Genomic DNA, 23,655 nt, shown 5'->3' with positions numbered 1-23,655 from the left:
GCAAATACAACTGCTAAAAATTCTTTTCAGTAGTAGCATAATTTCTCTGGGCATTGTCTAGAGTTTTACTAGCATATTGAATGCCATTTAATTTCTTATCAACTCTTTGCCCTAGAACAGCACCTACAGCATAATCACTAGCATCACACATAATTTCAAAGGGTAAATTCCAATCAGGTGGCTGAACAATAGGTGCAGAAATCAATGCTTTCTTAAGTATTTCAAATGCTTCTACACAATCATCATCAAAGACAAATGGTATATCTTTTTGTAATAGATTAGTCAGAGGCCGAGAAATTTTTGAGAAGTCCTTAATGAACCTCCTATAAAAACTGGCATGACCAAGGAAACTTCTTATACCTTTGATGTCCTTGGGACATGGCATCTTTTCAATAGCATCGACCTTGGCTTTATCAACTTCAATACCTCTTTCAAAAATTTTATGCCCCAAGACAATACCTTCATTAACCATAAAGTGGCACTTCTCCCAATTCAAGACAAGATTAGTTTCTTCACATCTCTGCAAAACTCAATCAAGGTTGCTCAAGCAATCATCAAAAGAGGATCCATAAACGAAGAAATCGCATGAAAACCTCACAAATCTTTTCACAAAAATCAGAGAATATAGCCATCATGCATCTTTGAAAGGTAGCAGGTGCATTACATAAACCAAAAGGCATACGTCTATAAGCAAAAGTACCAAAAGGGCAAGTAAAAGTGGTCTTTGCTTGATCATCAGCTGACACAGGTATTTGAGAGAAACCAGAATAACCATCTAGAAAGCAAAAATGTGTGTGTTTGGATAATCTTTCTAGCATTTGATCAATGAATGGCAAGGGGTAATGATCTTTTTAGTAGCTTTATTTAATTTGCGGAAATCAATTACCATCCTGTAACTTGTAATAATTCTTTGAGGAATCAATTCATCTTTATCATTAGGAACGACAGTAATACCTCCCTTCTTAGGGACACAATGGACAGGACTTACCCACTGACTATCAGCAACGGGATAAATTATACCTGCCTCAAGGAGCTTTAATATTTCCTTTCTTACCACTTCTTTCATCTTAGAATTTAACCATCGTTGGTGATCAATAACTGGTTTGGCATCTTTCTCCAAATTTATCTTATGTTGACATAGAGTGGGACTAATGCCCTTAAGATCATCAAGAGTATATCCAATAGCAGCACGGTGCTTCTTCAGAGTTTTCAATAATTTTTCTTCCTCCTTCTCTGAAAGGTTAGCACTAATAATAACAGGATATATCTTCTTTTCATCGAGATAAGCATATTTAAGAGTATTAGGCAATGGTTTAAGCTCAAACACGGGATCACCCTTGGGTGGAGGAGGATCCCCTAAGATTTCAACAGGCAAGTTGTGTTTCAGAATATGACCTTGTTTAAAGAACACTTCATCTATTTCCCTTCTTTCATTCATAAACATATCATTTTCATGGTCTAGCAAATATTGTTCTAAAGGATCACTAGGAGGCACGACAATAGAAGCAAGACCAATAATTTCATCCTTACTAGGTAATTCCTCTTCACGGTGTTGTCTACGAAATTTAGAAAAGTTAAACTCATGAGACATATCATCTAGACCAATGTGTAACAACATCCTTTTCATAGTCTATCTTAGCATTAACAGTGTTTAAGAAGGGTCTACCAAATATAATGGGACAAAAACTATCTTGTGGAGAACCAAGAACAAGAAAATCAGCACCATATTTAGTTTTCCCACACAAGACTTCAACATCTCTAACAATTCCAATTGGTGATATAGTATCTCTATTGGCAAGCTTAATGGTAACATCAATTTCCTCTAACTCAGCGGGTGCAATATCATGCATAATTTCTTTGTATAAATCAATAGGTATTGCACTAGCACTAGCACCCATATCACACAAGCCATGATAACAATGATCTCCTATTTTAACAGAAATAACAGGCATGCCTACCACATGTCTATGTTTATCTTTAGCACAAGGTTTAGCAATTCTAGCAGTCTCATCACCGAAATAAATAACATGCCCATCAATATTATCAGCCAAGAGATCTTTAACAATAGCAATATTAGGTTCAACTTTAACTTGCTCAGGAGGTGTATAAGTTCTAATATTGCTCTTACGAACCACAGTTGAAGCTTTAGCATGATCCTTTACTCTAACAGGGAAAGGTGGTTTCTCAACATAAGCAGTAGCAACAATAGGATCATTATAAGTGATAGTCTTTTCTTCAACTTTAATAGGTGCAACTACTTTTACTTCTATGGGAGGATGATATTTAAACCACTTATCCTTAGGGAGATCAACTTGAGCAGCAAAAGATTCACAAAAAGAAGCTACTATCTCAGAGTCAAGTCCATATTTAGTGCTAAATTTACGGAAAACATCGGTATCCATAAAAGATTTAACACAATCAAACTTAGGTGTTATACCAGACTCCTTACCTTCGTCGAGGTCCCAATCTTCAGAGTTGCATTTAATTCCTTCCAATAAATCCCAATTGAATTTGCTACCTCTTGAGCACTGCGTTGGTTTTCCCTTGAAGAGGAAAGGGTGATGCAGCAAAGTAGCGTAAGTATTTCCCTCAGTTTTTGAGAACCAAGGTATCAATCCAGTAGGAGGCTATGCGCGAGTCCCTCGCACCTACACAAAACAAATAAATCCTCGCAACCAACGCGATAAGGGGTTGTCAATCCCTACACAGTCACTTACGAGAGTGAGATCTGATAGATATGATAGGATAATATTTTTGGTATTTTTATGATAAAGATGAAAAGTAAAATAAAAGCAAAGTAAAAAGCAACGGAGATAACTAAGTGTTGGAAGATTAATATGATGAAGATAGACCCGGGGGCCATAGGTTTCACTAGTGGCTTCTCTCAAGAGCATAAGTATTTTACGGTGGGTGAACAAATTAGTGTTGAGCAATTGACAGAATTGAGCATAGTTATGAGAATATCTAGGTATGATCATGTATATAGGCATCACGTCCAAAACAAGTAGACCGACTCCTGCCTGCATCTACTACTATTACTCCACTCATCGACCGCTATCCAGCATGCATCTAGAGTATTAAGTTCATAAAAACAGAGTAATGCCTTAAGCAAGATGACATGATGTAGAGGGATAAATTCATGCAATATGATAAAAACCCCATCTTGTTATCCTCGATGGCAACAATACTATACGTGCCTTGCTGCCCCTACTGTCACTGGGAAAGGACACCGCAAGATTGAACCCAAAGCTAAGCACTTCTCCCATTGCAAGAAAGATCAATCTTGTAGGCCAAACCAAACTGATAATTCGAAGAGACTTGCAAAGATAACCAATCATACATAAAAGAATTCAGAGAAGATTCAAATATTGTTCATAGATAAACTTGATCATAAACCCACAATTCATCGGTCTCAACAAACACACCGCAAAAGAAGATTACATCGAATAGATCTCCATGAGAGAGGGGGAGAACATTGTATTGAGATCCAAAAAGAGAGAAGAAGCCATCTAGCTAATAGCTATGGACCCGAAGGTCTGAGGTAAACTACTCACACTTTATCGGAGAGGCTATGGTGTTGATGTAGAAGCCCTCTGTGATGGATGCCCCTCCGGCGGAGCTCCGAAACAGGCCCCAAGATGGGATATCATGGGTACAGAAGGTTGCGGCGGTGGAATTAGGTTTTTGGCTCTGTATCTGATCGTTTGGGGGTACGTAGGTATATATAGGAGGAAGAAGTACGTCGGTGGAGCAACAAGGGGCCCACGAGGGTGGAGGGCGCGCCCTGGGGGGGGGGGGAGGGGGTAGGCGCGCCCCCTACCTCGTGGCTTCCCGGTTGGTTGCTTGACGTAGGGTCCAAGTCTCCTGGATCTTGTTCGTTCCAAAAATCACGTTCCCGAAGGTTTCATTCCGTTTGGACTCCATTTGATATTCTTTTTCTGCAAAACTCTGAAATAGGCAAAAAAACAGCAATTCTGGGCTGGGCCTCCGGTTAATAGGTTTGTCCCAAAAATAATATAAAAGTGAATAATAAAGCCCAATAATGTCCAAAACAGAAGATAATATAGCATGGAGCAATCAAAAATTATAGATACGTTGGAGACGTATCAAGCATCCCCAAGCTTAATTCCTGCTCGTCCTCGAGTAGGTAAATGATAAAAACAGAATTTTTGATGCGGAGTGCTACTTGGCATAATTTCAATGTAATTCTTCTTAATTGTGGTATGAATATTCAGATCCGAAAGATTCAAGATAAAAGTTCATATTGACATAAAAATAATAATACTTCAAGCATACTAACTAAGCAATTATGTCCTCTCAAAATAACATGGCCAACGAAAGTTCATCCCTACATAATCATATTGTTTAGTCATGCTCCATTTTCGTCGCACAAGAATGCTCTCATCATGCAACCCCGATGACAAGCCAAGCAATTGTTTCATACTTTAGTAATCTCAAACCTATAAACTTTCACACAATACATGAGCGCGAGCCATGGACATAGCACTATGGGTGGAATAGAGTATAATGATGGGGGTTATGTGGAGAAGACAAAAAGGAGAAAGTCTCACATCAACGAGGCTAATCAATGAGCTATGGAGATGCCCATCGATTGATGTTAATGCAAGGAGTAGGGATTGCCATGCAATGGATGCACTAGAGCTATAAATGTATGAAAGCTCAACAAAAGAAACTAAGTGGGTGTGCATCCAACTTGCTTGCTCACAAAGACCTAGGGCACTTGAGGAGGCCCATTGTTGGAATATACAAGCCAAGTTCTATAAAAAATTCCCACTAGTATATGAAAGTGACAAAACAAGAGACTCTCTATCATGAAGATTATGGTGCTACTTTGAAGCACAAGTGTGGTAAAAGGATAGTAACATTGTCCCTTCTCTCTTTTTCTCTCATTTTTTGGGCCTTCTTTTTTTATGGCCTTTCTCTATTTTTTATTCCTCACTTGGGACAATGCTCTAGAAAATGATGATCATCACACTTCTATTTATTTACAACTCAACGATTACAACTCGATACTAGAACAAAGTATGACTCTATGTGAATGCCTCCGGCGGTGTACCGGGATATGCAATGAACCAAGAGTGACATGTATGAAAGAATTATGAACGGTGGCTTTGCCACGAATACTATGTCAACTACATGATCATGCTAAGCAATATGACAATGATGAACGTGTCATGATAAATGGAATGGTGGAAAGTTGCATGGCAATATATCTCGGAATGGCTATGGAAATGCCATAATAGGTAGGTATGGCAACTGTTTTGAGGAAGATATAAGTAGGTTTATGTGTGAAAGAGCGTATCATATCACGGGGTTTGGATGCACCGGCGATGTTTGCACCAACTCTCAATGTGAGAAAGGGCAATGCACAGTACCGAAGAGGCTAGCAATGATGGAAAGGTGAGAGTGCGTATAATCCATGGACTCAACATTAGTTATAAAGAACTCATATACTTATTGCAAAAATCTACAAGTCATCAAAAACCAAGCACTACGCACATGCTCCTAGGGGGATAGATTGGTAGGAAAAGACCATCGCTCGTCCCCGACCGCCACTCATAAGGAGGACAATCAAAGAATACCTCATGTTTCAAATTTGTTACATAACGTTTACCATACGTGCATGCTACAGGACTTGCAAACTTCAACACAAGCATTTCTCAAATTCAAAACTACTCAACTAGCACGACTTTGATATTATTACCTCCATGTCTCAAAACAATCAACAAGCATCAAATTTCTCTTAGTATTCAAAACACTCATAAGAAAGTTTTTTACTAATCTTGAATACCTAGCATATTAAGATTATTTAAGTAAATTACCATGCTATTTAAGACTCAAAATAATCTAAGTGAAGCATGAGAGATCAATAGTTTCTATAAAACAAATCCACCACCGTGCTCTAAAAGATATAAGTGAAGTACCAGAGCAAGAACTATATAACTCAAAAGATATAAGTGAAGCACATAGAGTATTCTAATAAATTCTGAATCATGTGTGTCTCTCTCAAAAGGTGTGTACAGCAAGGATGATTGTGGTAACTAAAAGCAAAGACTCAAATCATACAAGACGCTCCAAGCAAAACACATATCATGTGGTGAATAAAAATATAGCTCCAAGTAAAGTTACCGATGGAAGTAGACGAAAGAGGGGATGCCTTCCGGGGCATCCCCAAGCTTTGGCTTTTAGGTGTCCTTAGATTATCTTGGGGGTGCCATGGGCATCCCCAAGCTTAGGCTCTTGCCACCCCTTGTTCCATAATCCATCAAATCTTTAACCCAAAACTAGAAAACTTCACAACACAAAACTTAACAGAAAATCTCGTGAGCTCCGTTAGCGAAAGAAAACAAAAGACCACTTCAAGGTACTGTAATGAACTCATTATTTATTTATATTGGTGTTAAACCTACTGTATTCAAACTTCTCTATGGTTTGTAAACTATTTTACTAGCCATAGATTCATCAAAATAAGCAAACAACACACGGAAAACAGAATCTGTCAAAAACAGAACAGTCTGTAGTAATCTGTAACTAACGCAAACTTCTGGAACTCCAAAAAATCAGCCAAAATAGGACGACCTAGAAAATTTGTTTATTGATCAGCAGCAATTGTAATAAATATTTTATCACGTTCTGGTGATTTTTAACAATTGTTTTCGTGAACAGAAAGTTTCCGGAAATTTCTGCAATATCAAATAACTATCATCCAAGAAGATCCTATAGGTTTAACTTGGCACAAACACTAATTAAAACATAAAAACACATCTAACCAGAGGCTAGAACAAATATTTATTCCTAAACAGAAGCAAAAAGTAAAAAACTAAAAATAAAATTGGGTTGCCTCCCAACAAGCGATATCGTTTAACGCCCCTAGCTAGGCATAATAGCAAGGATAGATCTAGGTATTGCCATCTTTGGTTTTCAACTTTTTAGCGGAATCAAGCTCGAATCCGGGAGGTTCTTTACGTTTCCCTTCATATTCTGAAATTTTTAGATCTAAAAAATCCAACCGCTTATTGCAAAGAGTAATCAACATATTCATGCGGTGAATATTTCCGCTAACGTTCTTAAGAGGTTCAAGAGACTTTTGTAAAATCTTAGTTACTTCACAATTTTTTTCAAAAACTTGTGTCTCTTCCTGGGTAGGATGAGGCCCCTTTTGTTGAGGTAGTGTTCCCACTATACCTTCTATAACTTCATGCGCAATATGGGGATCAATTTCCATAAAATTGCCTTTGGCAACGCAATCCAAGAGTTGTCTATGAGACATATTTAATCCAACATAAAAATTGCGAAGCAAAATTCTCAGGTTCACTTCAAAGGTACAATTACGGTAAGACTCCATTATTCTCAACCAGGCATCTTTTAAGTTTTCTCCTTGTCTTTGTTTGAAGTGAAAGACTTCAAACTCAGGGGACAACGGAGTAGATAAAGGACTAGCCATTACGACAAAGCGAACGGAAAAGAGGTGAACGGAAAAGAGAGGGCGAATAAAACGGCAAGGGTGAAGTGGGGGAGAGGAAAACGAGAGGCAAATGGCAAATAATGTAATGCGGGAGATAAGGGTTTGTTATGGGTACTTGGTATGTTGACTTTTGCATAGACCTCCCCGGCAACGGCGCCAGAAATCCTTCTTGCTACCTCTTGAGCACTGCGTTGGTTTTCCCTTGAAGAGGAAAGGGTGATGCAGCAAAGTAGCGTAAGTATTTCCCTCAGTTTTGAGAACCAAGGTATCAATCCAGTAGGAGGCTACGCGCGAGTCCCTCGCACCTACACAAAACAAATAAATCCTCGCAACCAACGCGATAAGGGGTTGTCAATCCCTACACGGTCACTTACGAGAGTGAGATCTGATAGATATGATAGGATAATATTGTTGGTATTTTTATGATAAAGATGCAAAGTAAAATAAAAGCAAAGTAAAAAGCAAGGGAAATAACTAAGTGTTGGAAGATTAATATGATGAAGATAGACCCGGGAGCCATAGGTTTCACTAGTGGCTTCTCTCAAGAGCATAAGTATTTTACGGTGGGTGAACAAATTACTGTTGAGCAATTGACAGAATTGAGCATAGTTATGAGAATATATAGGTATGATCATGTATATAGGCATCACGTCCAAGACAAGTAGATCGACTCCTGCCTGCATCTACTACTATTACTCCACTCATCGACCGCTATCCAGCATGCATCTAGAGTATTAAGTTCATAAAAACAGAGTAACGCCTTAAGCAAGATGACATGATGTAGAGGGATAAATTCATGCAATATGATAAAAACCCCATCTTGTTATCCTCGATGGCAACAATACTATACGTGCCTTGCTGCCCCTACTGTCACTGGGAAAGGACACCGCAAGATTGAACCCAAAGCTAAGCACTTCTCCCATTGCAAGAAAGATCAATCTTGTAGGCCAAACCAAACTGATAATTTGAAGAGACTTGCAAAGATAACCAATCATACATAAAAGAATTCAGAGAAGATTCAAATATTGTTCATAGATAAACTTGATCATAAACCCACAATTCATCAGTCTCAACAAACACCGCAAAAGAAGATTACATCGAATAGATCTCCACGAGAGAGGGGGAGAACATTGTATTGAGATCCAAAAAGAGAGAAGAAGCCATCTAGCTAATAGCTATGGACCCGAAGGTCTGAGGTAAACTACTCACACTTCATCGGAGAGGCTATGGTGTTGATGTAGAAGCCCCCCGTGATGGATGCCCCCTCCGGCGGAGCTCTGGAACAGGCCCCAAGATGGGATATCGTGGGTACAGAAGGTTGCGGCGGTGGAATTAGGTTTTTGGCTCCGTATCTGATCGTTTGGGGGTACGTAGGTATATATAGGAGGAAGAAGTACGTCGGTGGAGCAACAGGGGGCCCACGAGGGTGGAGGGCGCGCCCTGGGGGGGGGAGGGTAGGCGCGCCCCCTACCTCGTGGCTTCCCTGTTGGTTGCTTGACGTAGGGTCCAAGTCTCCTGGATCTTGTTCGTTCCAAAAATCACGTTCCCGAAGGTTTCATTCCGTTTGGACTTTGTTTGATATTCTTTTTCTGCAAAACTCTGAAATTGGTAAAAAAACAGCAATTCTGGGCTGGGCCTCCGGTTAATAGGTTAGTCCCAAAAATAATATAAAAGTGAATAATAAAGCCCAATAATGTCCAAAACAGAAGATAATATAGCATGGAGCAATAAAAAATTATAGATACGTTGGAGACGTATCAGAATTCAATAGTCTTCATCATAAAAGAACCAGTACAAGAAGTATCGAGCATGGTGCGATTGTTGTCAGAAAGCCGAGCATAAAAATTTTGAATAATCATTTCTCTTGAGAGCTCATGATTGGGGCGTGAATATAACATTGACTTAAGCCTCCCCCAAGCTTGAGCGATGATTTCTCCTTCGCGAGGCCAAAAATTATATATATAATTACGATCACCATGAACAAGATGCATAGTATAAAACTTCTGATGAAATTCCAATTTCAATCGTTTGTAGTTCCATGATCCCATATCATCACATAGCCTATACCATGTCAATGCTTCTCCCTTCAAACATAAAGGGAAGAGCTTCTTCTTGATAACATCATCGGGCATACCTGCAAGCTTAAATAATCAACAAACTTCATCCACATATATTAGGTGCTCATCAGGATGTAATGTTTCGTCTCTTTCAAAAGGATTAGCTAGCAGTTTTTCTATCATACCCGAACTAATTTCAAAGTAGACATTTTCACTTTCAGTAGGTTCAGTAGGTTGAGGAGCAACTCTTTGCTCTACTGTTCAGGGTGAAGATACCCCGAACAAGCCCCTCAGTGGATTACTTTCCATAGTAACAAGTGACAGTAAATTTCAGCACACTATATAAATTTTTCCTTACCAAAGTCCACCTACCAAAGGCGCTTCACTCCCCGGCAACGGCGCTAGAAAAGAGTCTTGATGACCCACAAGTATAGGGGATCTATCGTAGTCCTTTCGATAAGTAAGAGTGTCGAACCCAACGAGGAGCAGAAGGAAATGATAAGCTGTTTTCAGCAAGGTATTCTCTGCAAGCACTGAAATTATAGGTAACTGATAGTTTTGTGATAAGATAATTTGTAACGAGCAACAAGTAACAAAAGTAAATAAAGTGCAGCAAGGTGGCCAAATCCTTTTTGTAGCAAAGGACAAGCCTGGACAAACTCTTATATAAAGAAAAGCGCTCCCGAGGACACATGGGAATTATCGTCAAGCTAGTTTTCATCACGTTCATATGATTCGCGTTCGGTACTTTGATAATTTGATATGTGGGTGGACCAGTGCTTGGGTGCTATCCTTACTTGGACAAGCATCCCACTTATGATTAACTCCTATTGCAAGCATCCGCAACTACAAAAGAAGTATTAAGGTAAACCTAACCATAGCATGAAACATATGGATCCAAATCAGCCCCTTACGAAGCAACGCATAAACTAGGGTTTAAGCTTCTGTCACTCTAGCAACCCATCATCTACTTATTACTTCCCAATGCCTTCCTCTAGGCCCAAACAATGGTGAAGTGTCATGTAGTCGACGTTCACATGACACCACTAGAGGAGAGACAACATACATCTCATCAAAATATCGAACGAATACAAAATTCACATGACTACTAATAGCAATACTTCTCCCATGTCCTCAGGAACAAACATAACTACTCACAAAGCATATTCATGTTTATAATCAGAGGAGTATTAATATGCATATAGGATCTGAACATATGATCTTCCACCAAATAAACAAACGAACATCAACTACAAGGAGTAATCAACACTACTAGCAACCTACAGGTACCAATCCCAGACTTAGAGACTAGAATTGGATACAAGAGATGAACTAGGGTTTGAGAGGAGATGGTGCTGGTGAAGATGTTGACGGAGATTGGCCCCCTCCCGATGAGAGGAGCGTTGGTGATGACGATGGCGATGATTTCCCCCTCCCGGAGGGAAGTGTCCCTGGTAGAACAGCTCTGCCGGAACCCTAGATTGGTTCCGCCAAGGTTCCACCTCGTGGCGGCGGAGTCTCGTCCCGAAAGCTTTCTTATGATTTTTCTTCGGACGAAAGACTTCATATAGCAGAAGATGGGCACCGGAGGGCCACCAGGGGGCCCACGAGGCAGGGGGCGCGCCCTACCCCCTGGGCGCGCCCCCCACCCTCGTGCCCAGGGTGTGGGTCCCCTCTGGTATTTCTTCCGCTCAATATTTTTTATTATTTCCAAAAATAACTTCCGTGGAGTTTCAGGACTTTTGAAGTTGTGCAGAATAGGTCTCTAATATTTGCTCCTTTTCCAGCCCAGAATTCCAGCTGCCGGCATTCTCCCTCCTTATGTAAACCTTGTAAAATAAGAGAGAATAGGCATAAGTATTGTGACATAATGTGTAATAACAGCCCATAATGCAATAAATATCGATATAAAAGCATGGTGCAAAATGGACGTATCAGTCGGCCTCCCTCGTCGCCGTGTGAAATGCCCTGCGCTATGAGACGCCTGCCGCTATGGGTCTAATTCCTTCAGGCCTCGCCGCTGCTAAGTCGCCGTCGCACTCGCCCCCCATTCAAGTCGCCTTCGGGACCCAATGTTCGCGATTTGGTCGGACGAAGAAAAGATAGGGGTACCGGCTGAAGGAAAGAGAAAAACAAAAGGGGACGTGTTGCTGTTGTTACCGTGGCATTACTGTGAGCCGGCTACTATTATTCCACGTGAGGATAAGGCTACATGTCCATGTTCATCTGACGAAAATACCAGGTGCTATCCTTTCTTTAAATCTTATCAGCATATATTACGTTGTTTGAGAAAAATTATTCTGGTCTGTAATATTTTTACGTAGGAGGAATATTAAAAGAAAAAGGGGTGGTGTTATACCACGGATGCATGGTCGGCTGTGCCGCGTGGCTTCACGGACATGCGTGTTGCGGTCCAATTTACATCAACGTGCCGGCCGACTCATCCGTCCGCTGCCTTACAACGCCACGGACGACTCGCCCGTCTGCTCTCGTGACCGGTTCATGCGTCCGCGCCGTCTTACAACGCGAAGGACAGTTTTCTCGTCCGCACCGGTTTATAACGCCGCGGCCGACTCATCTATCTGCTCCCGTGGCCGACTCGGCCGTGGTTGATTTCAGCTTCACTGTGGTGATCATCAACTCTGCGGTGGAAAATTTCTGGCTTAACATATCAGGTGAAATCCATCCAGTATATTTTTACATTATATATTGTTTTCTTTAAAAGAGCAATTACGCTGGCTTGCAAGTTCTCCAATGCAGGACAAGTTAGATCACTGAGCTGTTGAAGGACTCATACCGGTTTATATCACGGTCAAATATGGAGAATCTCAAGACAACTCCTGGAGTCGTCTTAAGACTTGGGGGCTACAATGGCATGACTTGCAAAATTGGCCAGTATCAATAATCAAGAACTCAGGGTCATTGGAGGGAAAAAATAACCCGGCCCCGGAGACTACTGCTATATTGATAAAAATTTAAAGGTTGTCAGAAAATTTCCGGTTCAAAATGAAGAATACCGATTTAAAATCCGGTTCAAGGGAAATCTGTTCTCCCACAAAGCTCTGAAGCTCTCAAATCCGGTTTAAAATCCGGTTCAAGAAGAATTATCTCTCGCAAGTTCGAGTTCTCAGAAAAATTAAAGGGACCAAAGAGAGTATGTCGCAAAGCACAACTCAAACATAGGTGTCCATTGAGCATAGCTCAGAAATATTGCTTGGGGGCTCTTTGTTCTAAAGAACAAGAGTTGCTATAACCCTTGTGACAGGCTTAAAAGCGAGGCTTGGAAGCCAGGTGTATTCACCTAAAACCCCGGGTTATCCTGCCTTTTTAAGTAAGCCACTCCGCCCAGGTATTCCTGGAACGACCCACCGAACGTTTGACAAGTCAATCTTATGCAGACCCTGAACTTGTCAAAGTTAAAACGATGATTGGTTATGTGAGGTCCATCTTATAAGGTTTGTAAAATGGTTTATCTCAGTGGCCTGGCAGCCCGTGAAAAGCCTCGATTTTCGGCCTGGCAGCCCATGAAAAGCCTCATTTTTGTTTGTTTTTATTCGACGGATCTTTTGAGGTTTATTTGATGAGGCTTATGATGCTTTATGATTCACCAGTGTATATTAACCCGGCCTGGTTTTTGACTATAAGTCGCTAGTATGAGATAAAATAATATCCGGTGTTTATTGACCCGGCCTGGCTTTTGACTATAAGTCGCCAGTGTGAGATAAGATAATATCCGGTGTTTATTAACCCGGCCTGGCTTTGTTCTCAAGCCGGCAATATATGATAATTACTAGTGCTCAAATTTTGGGCTATCACCCTTACTACACTGGCTTGGTAAACCAACAGTGTGATCAAATATCACAGGAACCGGTTTTCAAACCAGGTTATATTATTCAAATCTTTAATAGCCAACATGGCTGGATTTTTTATGGTTATCAATAACCAGTATTATGATTGAGGTTTTTAAAGTCGCTTCAGCGCAATGGCTATTATCTTATCAATGGATATGATTTATTCTACAATGGAAGGAATAGTCCCGAGTTGCTGCAGGCTTACGACCCGGCACTTGGGGGCTACATTATTCAAGTTGAGATCACATCAAATATGCAAGTCCCATGTCACTGCCAGCATGCACCATGGCACTTGGGGGCTAATGCAAAGACATTTTTGATCACCTTATTGAAGACCCAACTCATCACATTGTAATGAGCCGGCCCTTGGGGGCTACCAATTGCTCCTGTAAAAAAATTCAAGGTACACAAGCCCTAATCCATTATATTGAAGGATTCATTGCTCAGTTGGTAAAACACAAAGGCTCTTAACCTTGTGGACGTGGGTTCAAGCCCCATGATGGGGGTTACATCATATGATGTTCTTTTCAAAGAAGTATATATAAAGTCCCAGCTCAATATTATCTTACTGAGCCGGCCCTTGGGGGCTACACGTTGTTGTTCAAGTCTACATGATCATATCTATAGTCCCTGCTCATTATTTCATAACGACCCGGCCCTTGGGGCCTACACTGGTTGAAGTTTTTATGAGCATAAGACAATTACAAGTCCCAGGTTGCTGCAAGCATGACAACCCGGTACTTGGGGGCTACATATGTGGAATACTCAGTTCTGACTAGTGATTGAGATGAACAACATGGATTTCTTCAAAGTGGTAATATTTATATTGAAGCAAGTCTTAAATTATCACTTTGCTCTACTCAAGACTTGGGGGCTACAGGTAATATGGATGGGCCGAACAATTTTTTTTCTGTCATACATATGACACTTCTATGACGATAATTGTGACAAAACCCGGTATCATCATAGATGTGGTGGGCTCCTACTTCTATGACAAAAAATCATGACAGAAAATGGGCTTTTCGTCCTGGGCGGGCCGGAGACGCAGCTGCATGACATTCTTTGGGCCGTCCATGACGGAAAAAACCGTGGTAGAAGCGAGGGGGAGGAAAATTTCGGGGAGTTCCCGGTTACGGTGGGAGATCGGGGGCCGAGCGATGCACGTTTCTCTCGTACACGTACGCGCATGTGTGCGAGGCGTTGGCTCTAACTGAACCCGAGCGAGGCGTTGGGCTCTAACTGAACCCGAGCGATTGCACTGCAGGCTACCCGTTACTGAACCCGATCGAGCGATTCCTTCGCTACTGCTGCTAACTGAAGCCGATCGATTGGATGAATAGTGAGCGTTGCGGGGGGGGGGGGGGTTGGATGAACAGTGAGCGGTGGCGTTGGCTCTAGATGAACAGGACCACGTGGTGTGGAGGGCTGGATGAACAGTAGACGGTGGAGGGGTGCCCGTGGAGGGGTGGTTGAACAGGACCCCGTGGTGTGGAGGGCTGGATGAATAGTAGATGGTGGAGGGGTGCCCGTGGAGGGGTGGTTGAACATTAGCCGGTGGAGTAGCGCGCGGTGGAGGCTGGATGAACATGAGCCCGTGGAGGCTGGAGGAGGTCGACGGTAGCCCGCGGAGGCTGGAGGAGGTCGACGGTGGAGATGAACAGTATCCCGTGGAGTCCCGTTTTGCGGTACGCCACACCCCTCCCGATGAACAGGACCCCCATTTCGACCGTAGGAGGTCCGTTTCGTCCGTTTTGCGGTACGCCACACCCCTCCCAATCAACAGGACCCCTGTTTCGACCGTAGGAGGTCCGTTTCGTCCGTTTTGCGATACGCCACACCCCTCCCGATCAACAGGACCCCCGTTTCGACCGTAGGAGGTCCATTTCCTCCGTTTTGCGGTACGCCACACCCCTCCCGATCAACAGGACCCCCGTTTCGACCGTAGGAGGTCCGTTGTGACGCCCCCGATTTGACCGTACACTAATCATGCATGCAAATGTGTACGATCAAGATCAGGGACTCACGGGAAGATATCACAACACAACTCTACAACATCTATAAGTCATACAAGCATCATAATACAAGCCATGGGCCTCGAGGGCTCGAATACAAGTGCTCGATCACAGACGAGTCAGCGGAAACAACAATATCTGAGTACAGACATAAGTTAAACAAGTTTCCTTAAGAAGGCTAGCACAAACTGGGATACAGATCGAACGAGGCACAGGCCTCCTGCCTGGGATCCTCCTAACTACTCCTGGTCGTCGTCAGCGGCCTGCACGTAGTAGTAGGCACCTCTAGTGTCGTAGGTGTCGTCGTCGACGGTGGCGTCTGGCTCCTGGACTCCAACATCTGGTTGCGACAACCAGATAGAAAGGAAAGGGGGAAAAGAGGGAGAGAGGCAACCGTGAGTACTCATCCAAAGTACTCGCAAGCAAGGAGCTACACTACATATGCATGGGTATATGTGTAAAGGGGCATATCAGTGGACTGAACTGCAGAATGCTAGAATAAAAGGGGGATAGCTAGTCCTGTCGAAGACTACGCTTCTGGTCATCTCCATCTTGCAGCATGTAGAAGAGAGTAGATTGAAGTCCTCCAAGTAGCATCGCATAGCATAATCCTACCCGGCGATCCCCTCCTCGTCGCCCTGTTAGAGAGCGATCACCGGGTTGTAACTGGCACTTGGAAGGGTGTATTTTATTCAGTATCCAGTTCTAGTTGTCATAAGGTCAAGGTACAACTCCGGGTCGTCCTTTTACCGAGGGACACGGCTATTCGAATAGATAAAATTCCCTGCAGGGGTGCACCACATAACCCAACACGCTCGATCCCATTTGGCCGGACACACTTTTCTGGGTCATGCCCGGCCTCGTAAGATCAACACATCGCAGCCCCACCTAGGCTCAACAGAGAGGTCAGCACGCCGGTCTAAACCTATGCGCGCAGGGGTCTGGGCCCATCGCCCTATGCACACCTGCACGTTGCGTACGGGGCCGGAAGCATACCTAGCCCCCTTAATACAAGCGCGAGCTTACGGTCCAATGCGGCGCGCGCCACTCAGTTGCTGACGTCAAAAGAGCTTCGGCTGATACCACGACGTCGGGATACCCATAACTACTCCCACGTAGATGGTTAGTGCGTATAGACCAAATGGCCAGACTCAGATCAAATACCAAGATCTCGTTAAGCGTGTTAAGTAACCGCGAACGCCGACCAGGGCCAGGCCCACCTCTCACCTAGGCGGTCTCAACCTGCCCTGTCGCTCCGCCAGAAAGATCCACTCGCGGGTACTCCTACGAGCCGACCCGACTTTAGTCATCACATGTGTCCTGTATATAGTATATAAGTATATACCCGTGATCACCGCCCAGGTGATCACGGCCCGATAGTATAGCACAGCAGACGGACAAGAATGTAGGGCCACTGATGGAAAACTAGCATCCTATACTAAGCATGTAGGATTGCAGGTAAAGGTAACAACAGTAGTAGCAAGGATAGGCTATGCATCCTGCTAGGATATCGGAAAGCAATAACATGCTACACTACTCTAATGCAAGCAGTATAGAGAAGAATAGGCGATATCTGGTGATCAAGGGGGGGGGGGGCTTGCCTGGTTGCTCGGGCAAGTAGGAGGGGTCGTCAACTCCGTAGTCGAACTGGGCAGCAGCAGTGTCGGTCTCGTAGTCTACCGGAGAGAAGAGGGGGGAAGAAACAGTAAATACAATGCAAACATAAGCATGACGATGCATGACATGACAATGAACAGTGCAAGGTGTGTCCTAACGCGACAGTAGGTGGTACCGGCGAAGGGGGGGAACATCCGGGAAAGTATTCCCGATGTTTTGCGTTTTCGGACAGATGGACCGGAGGGGGAAAGTTGCGAGTTCGATAGGTTAGGGAGGTGTGGTGGACGAACGGACTGCGTATCCGGATTCGTCTCGTCGTTCTGAGCAACTTTCATGTAGAAAACATTTTCATCCGAGTTACGGTTTAAAAGATATGAATTTTCAAAGATTATTTGAATTTCTGGAATTATTTGAATTTAGCAAAAATGAATTATGACGTCAGCATGAGGTAATGCTGACGTCAGCAGGTCAACAGGTCGGCTGACCAGTCAAACCAGACAGGTGGGTCCTACCTGTCATAGACAGAGGACTAACAGAAGATTAAATTAACTAAAATTAGATTAATTAACTACTAGACCCCACCTGTCATTGTCTAATCATCTAAACTAATTAGTTTTAATTATTAGAATGTTTTAATTATTGGATTAAGTGGTGGGGCCCGCACGTCAGTGGCCGGGGCCTGCCCAGTCAGCCCAGTTGACCAGGTCAACTGGTCAACAGGGGGCCAGAGGGCCCACTGGCAGTGACCCAGGGGGTGGCCCCAGGTGTGCTAGCTCAGCGCGGCCGGCGGCTCAACGCCGGCGACGCCAAACGCGGCGGCGCGGCTCGGATCTCGCTGGAAACGGGCTACGGGGCACCGTTTGGCCCGCGCTATAGCGCGTTCGAAAGCGGAGGCGAAGCCGCGTCGTTCGGGGGCTACGGCACGGTCGGAGCGGGGGTGCCTCGACGGCGGCGACCTCAACGGCGGAGGTCGGAGGTCGGGCACGGGTGGAACGGCGCTAGGGGGGTACGGTGAGCGGCACGGATCTGCTCTACGGGGCCCTTGGAGCCCCAGGAGCATGGGGCCGAGCTCGCTTTCGAGCTCAGGGGACCGAGGCCGCAACGGCGAGGCGAACTGCAACGGCGAGCTCTCGGGCGCGTGGCGGGGCTAGCTCGGGGGCGCGGGCGAGCGAACGGCGAGGGAGAGGAGAAGCGGAAGCTCACCACCGTTGCTGAGAAGGCCCGGGGAAGACGCGCGGCTGCCGGAGTTGTTGGCGAGGCGGTGGTGGTTCGAGGAGGAAGAAGAAGGCTGGGGCGAATGGCGAGGGACTTTCGGCTCCTGCGTGCGGGCGTGGACGACGGAGTGGACGGCGGCGGTCCTTGGAGACACCGTGGGGCGGCGAGGTGGGCACAATGGCCGTGGCTAGGCCGGAGGCATGGCGGCGGTGGCGTCCGGGCAAGGTGGGGAAGGGGATCGGAGAGGGAGGAGAAGTGGATCTGGGAGGGAGGGGCGTCGAGGGGGAGTGGGGGCAGGGGCCAGGGGGGGTGCAGGGCGTCGCCCTTATCCCTTCGCCGACGGGGACGGCGAGAGGGTTCGGCGGCGACCGGCGAGCGCGGTCGCTGGGTCGGGTGAACAGGGAGGAGGGAGGCGACCGGGGGAGGTGGGCTGGCCTGCTGGGCCAGCTGGCTCGGGTGGGCTGAAGCCCAAGTGGGGCAGGGGCCTTCTCCTTTTCTTTTTTTTGTTTGTTCTGTTTTCTTTTGTATTTTCTTTTTATTTATTTATTTTCTTTTCTGTTTTAATTCATTTAAACGCATTTAGGCATTTTATAAAAATATGTTTTCTTTAGTATAATTACCCTTGTAATATTTGGCACCCACCGAACATTTTGTTTCAATTTTTGAAAAACCTTTTCTGTCGGCATTAATTTAAATTTGAATTTTGAAACGGTTTTGGATCATCCCACGGTTAACAACAGTAACCGAGGTGACGTGGCATGATTAGCGGGGAATTACTGTAGCTTGATTATCCGGGCGTTACAAATCTCCTCCACTACAAGAAATCTCGTCCCGAGATTTAGGAGGTAGAAGGAAACAGTGCGGGGTATACTTCGCGCAGACGATCCTCTTGTTCCCAAGTGGCCTCATCTTCAGAATGGTGCGACCACTGGAGTTTGAGAAACTTGATCGCCTTCTGACGTGTGCGGCGTTTAGCTTGGTCGAGAATGCGGACCGGATGCTCCTTATAGGAGAGGTCTTGCTGCAATTCGAGCACTTCATGATCCACTGCTCGGATTGGGTCCTTGAAGCAACGGCGGAGCTGTGACACATGGAACACATCGTGAACCTGAGAAAGGTTCGGCGGAAGCTCCAGTTGGTATGCCACTTTTCCACGCCTTTCGAGAATAGTGAATGGGCCAATATATCGATGAGCTAGTTTGCCCTTGATTCCGAAGCGGTGAGCACCCTTCATAGGTGTGACTCGAAGATAAGCCTTTTCGCCAGGTTGATAGACCATGTCTTTATGATGACGGTCATACTGACTCTTCTGACGTGACTGAGCAGTCTTGAGATTCTCGCGAATAATGCGGACTTGTTCTTCGGCATGTTGGATAATATCCGGACCAAAGAGTGGACGTTCCCCAGTTTCTGACCAGTTCAGAGGGGTTCAGCACTTTCGTCCATATAACACTTCGAAGGGGGCCATCTTCAGACTAGCTTGATAGCTATTATTATAAGAGAACTCAGCATACGGGAGAGATTCCTCCCATTTCTTGCCGAAGGAAATAACACAAGCTCGAAGCATATCTTCGAGAACTTGGTTGACGCGTTCAACTTGCCCTTGCGACTGAGGATGAAACGCAGTACTGAATGACAGATGAGTTCCCATGGCTTCTTGGAAACTTGCCCAGAATCTTGAAGTGAATAAGCTGCCACGGTCTGAGCTGATAACCAATGGAATACCATGGAGTGAAACAATCCTGGACATATAGAGCGTTGCCAACTGGCTAGCAGTGATCGTTTCTTTGACCGCCAGAAAATGTGCAACTTTGGAAAGCCGGTCAATGACGACAAGAATAGCATCATTACCTTTCTGTGATTTGGGAAATCCAGTGACGAAGTCCATCTCAACATGGTCCCATTTCCATTCAGGAATAGAGATAGGTTGCAGAGTTCCTGCAGGCCTTTGATGTTCTGCTTTGATACGACGGCAAACGTCACACTCAGCAACATAACGAGCAACGTCTTGTTTCATATTAGACCACCAGAATCTCTGACGGATGTCTTGGTACATCTTTGTACTACCAGGGTGGATACATAGAGGCGTATCATGAGCTTCTTTCATGACCTCCTGTGTCATATCCAGGTTTTTCTCTGCACATGGCACCACTAGGTGGCCCTTGAAGTATAAGGTGCCATCTTCAGCAATGGTGAAGAATGAGGGCTTTCCTTCTGCGAGGTAGCGCTTAATCTTGTGGGCTACAGAGTCATACTTCTGTAGCCTTTTGATGCTGTCCACGAGATCTGGTTTAGCAACTAGGGTATTGAGGGTACCCTGGGTAACAACGTGGAGGTTCACCTTGCCAAACTCCTTAGGAGGGGGAGCGAGTGCACCCGAAGGAACAATATGGAGGTTCAGCTTCCTGAATTCTTCAACAAGCGAGGGCTGAACTTTGTGAACCTGGAGGTGGTTGCAGTAAGACTTGCAGCTCAAGGCATCAGCCATTACATTAGCCTTGCCTGGCGTATAGGAAATACCCAAGTCAAAGTCTGCAACAAGCTCCATCCATCTCTGCTGACGGAGGTTCAGATCTGGCTGAGTAAACAGATACTTCAGACTTTGGCGGTCAGTGAAGATCTCGCATCGATTACCGAGAAGGTAATGTCGCCACTGCTTCAGCGCATGAATGACAGCAGCAAGTTCGAGGTCGTGAACTGGGTAGTTCTCTTCGTGAGGGCGCAATTGCCAAGAGGCATAAGCAATCACTTTGCGGTCTTGCATTAGGACACAGCCTAATCCTTGACGGGAAGCGTCGCAGTAAATGACGAAGTTCTTCTTAGTATCAAGTGGAGCTAGAACCGGGGAAGAAGTCAACTTGTCTTTGAGTGCCTGGAAACTTTCCTGACATTTGTCTGTCCATTGGAACTTGACGCCCTTATGCAACAGATTAGTCAGAGGCCTGGCGATTTTGGAGAAGTTCTCGACGAATCGACGGCAATAGCTGGCGAGACCGAGAAAACTTCTGACTTGCTTAACGTTCTTGGGAGGAGTCCAATCAAGGATAGCCTGGACTCGTTCAGGGTTGACGGCAATACCATCCTTAGAGATGACATGCCCAAGATAGGTTACTTCCGGTAGCCAGAATTCACATTTGGAGAACTTGGCATATAGTTGATGCTCTCGTAGCTTTTCCAGCACAAGTCGAAGATGTTCAGCATGTTCTTCTTCGTTCTTTGAAAATACCAGGATATCATCCAGATAAACCACAACGAACTTGTCGAGGTAATCCATGAATATATAGTTCATCAGACGAGAGAAGGTGGCTGGAGCATTGGTTAAACCGAAAGACATGACGGTGTACTCGTATGAACCATATCGAGTCACGAAGGCGGTCTTTGGGATACCCTCTTCGCGAACACGGATCTGGTGGTAACCCAACCTCAAGTCGAGCTTAGAGAACACTGACGAACCCGCCAGTTGATCATACAGATCATTGATCCGAGGAAGAGGGTATTTATTCTGAATGGTAGCTTGGTTTATAGGACGGTAGTCTTGAACTAACCGGTTTGTCCCATCCTTCTTCTTGACAAAGAGAGAAGGTGCTCGCCAAGGAGAGCAACTTGGGCGAACGAACCCTTTGTGAAGAGATTTGTCGATTTCCTCCTTAAGCTCAAGGAGTTCATGCGGCGGCATTTTGTAGGGTCGCTTGGCTATAGGAGTGGTGCCTGGTTCAAGTCGATGATGAATTCGACAGCTCTAGCAGGGGGAATCCCTGGAAGTTCTTCAGGGAAGACGTCGAGGAATTCACACACGACAGGAATGTTTTCAATGCCCTCGAGTGGTGCAGCGTTCAGTGCATTCAATGCATAGAGCCTTGCCTCGGCATTCTGCACCAGATGAGCTTGGTAAGCAACTATTTCATCTGAAGGGTGAAGTAGATGGACGGTCTTAGTGGCGCAAACTATAGAAGCAGTATGCGCTTTCAACCAATCCATCCCCAAAATGAGGTCGATGTTAGACGACTTCAGGATAATGGGGGAGGCATAGAATTCCAGCCCTTCGATTTCCACGGGGACGTCGATGCCAACCAGGGAGGTTTGACACTGTCCCACGGGGGTTTTGACCAATACAGAGGTGTTCATCTCCTCACATTTAACGTCGTGCTTGTATGCAAAATCTTCTGACATGAATGAATGCGATGCACCTGTATGAAATAAAACGGATGCTGGTACTGAATTTACGAGGAGTGTACCCATCACAGTAGCAGGCTGGTCTTGAGCTTCGTTGAGATCAACGTGGTTGGCATGAGCACGACCATAAGACTTAGCATTGTTGTTGCGGGGCTGGTTGTTACCACGGCCCGTTGCTGGAAGGGCAAGTTGATTCTGATTCTGATTGTAGTCCCTGGCACGGTGACCTGGTTGTCCACACTTGTAGCACAGACCATTATTGGGAGTGGGAACAGGAGCTTGGGATGGTGGAGCTGGAAGTCTTGACTGCCTAGATGGTGGTGGAGGCAGACGAGGTGCAGCATAGGTCGGCCTTGGGGCAGATGCATTTGTACGGTACATGCTGTTCGGGATCCATATCTTACGCTTCTGTGAGGGCGAGCCCGAAGATGAGCCCGTGTCACGGTTGCGCCTGTGAGAGCTCTGGTATTCCTGCAGACCAGTTTCGACATTGATGGCCTTGTTCACCAAGGTGGCGAAATCAGCAAAGTCATGCACTAGAAGTGCGAGCCTGATGTCAGCTTGAAGGCCATCACGGAACTTCTCCTGTCTGCGTGCATCAGTTGCAATGTCCTCCTCAGCATAGCGAGACAAGTCCAGAAACTCCCGTTGATAAGCTTCAACAGTTTTGTTGCCTTGGGTGAGGTTGCGGAACTCACGCTTCTTCCGGTCCATGACTCCTTGAGGAATGAAGCGGGCACGGAAAGCTGCTTGGAAGTCTGGCCATGTGATGATTGTTCCAGCTGGCAGAGTACGCCTGTGGCTGTCCCACCATTGAGCTGCGGGTCCCTTCAAGAAGAAGGAAGCAAAGGTGACATAGCTGGCAGGGGCTACATCAACAGACTCCATCTCATAGGTGATGTCACGGAGCCAGTCATCAGCATCTAGAGGCTGAGTTGAGCTGCGGTAGATGGTTGGGTTGAGGCGTATGAAATCTTGAAGAGTCACTTGGGCTGGCTGCTGGTTCATATTGGGGCGAGGAAACTGAGCCATGATATTTTCCATGAATTGGCGGTTCAGTTCAAACTGTTGGATCATACCAGCCATGTACTCGGGTGGTGGTGGGGCATCGCCACCACGACCACGACCACCTGGTCTAACCATCCTGCTAATATATAACAGGGGTAGTTCAGCATTGAGAAATATTTGCAAAGACAAGAATCATTCATGATGAAACATGCATAACGAGAGGAGCACGATAGCTA

This window comes from Aegilops tauschii, chromosome 2 (assembly GCF_002575655.3).
Source record: "Aegilops tauschii subsp. strangulata cultivar AL8/78 chromosome 2, Aet v6.0, whole genome shotgun sequence".
Taxonomy (NCBI): Eukaryota; Viridiplantae; Streptophyta; class Magnoliopsida; order Poales; family Poaceae; genus Aegilops; species Aegilops tauschii.
This window is presented reverse-complemented; position numbering follows the sequence as displayed.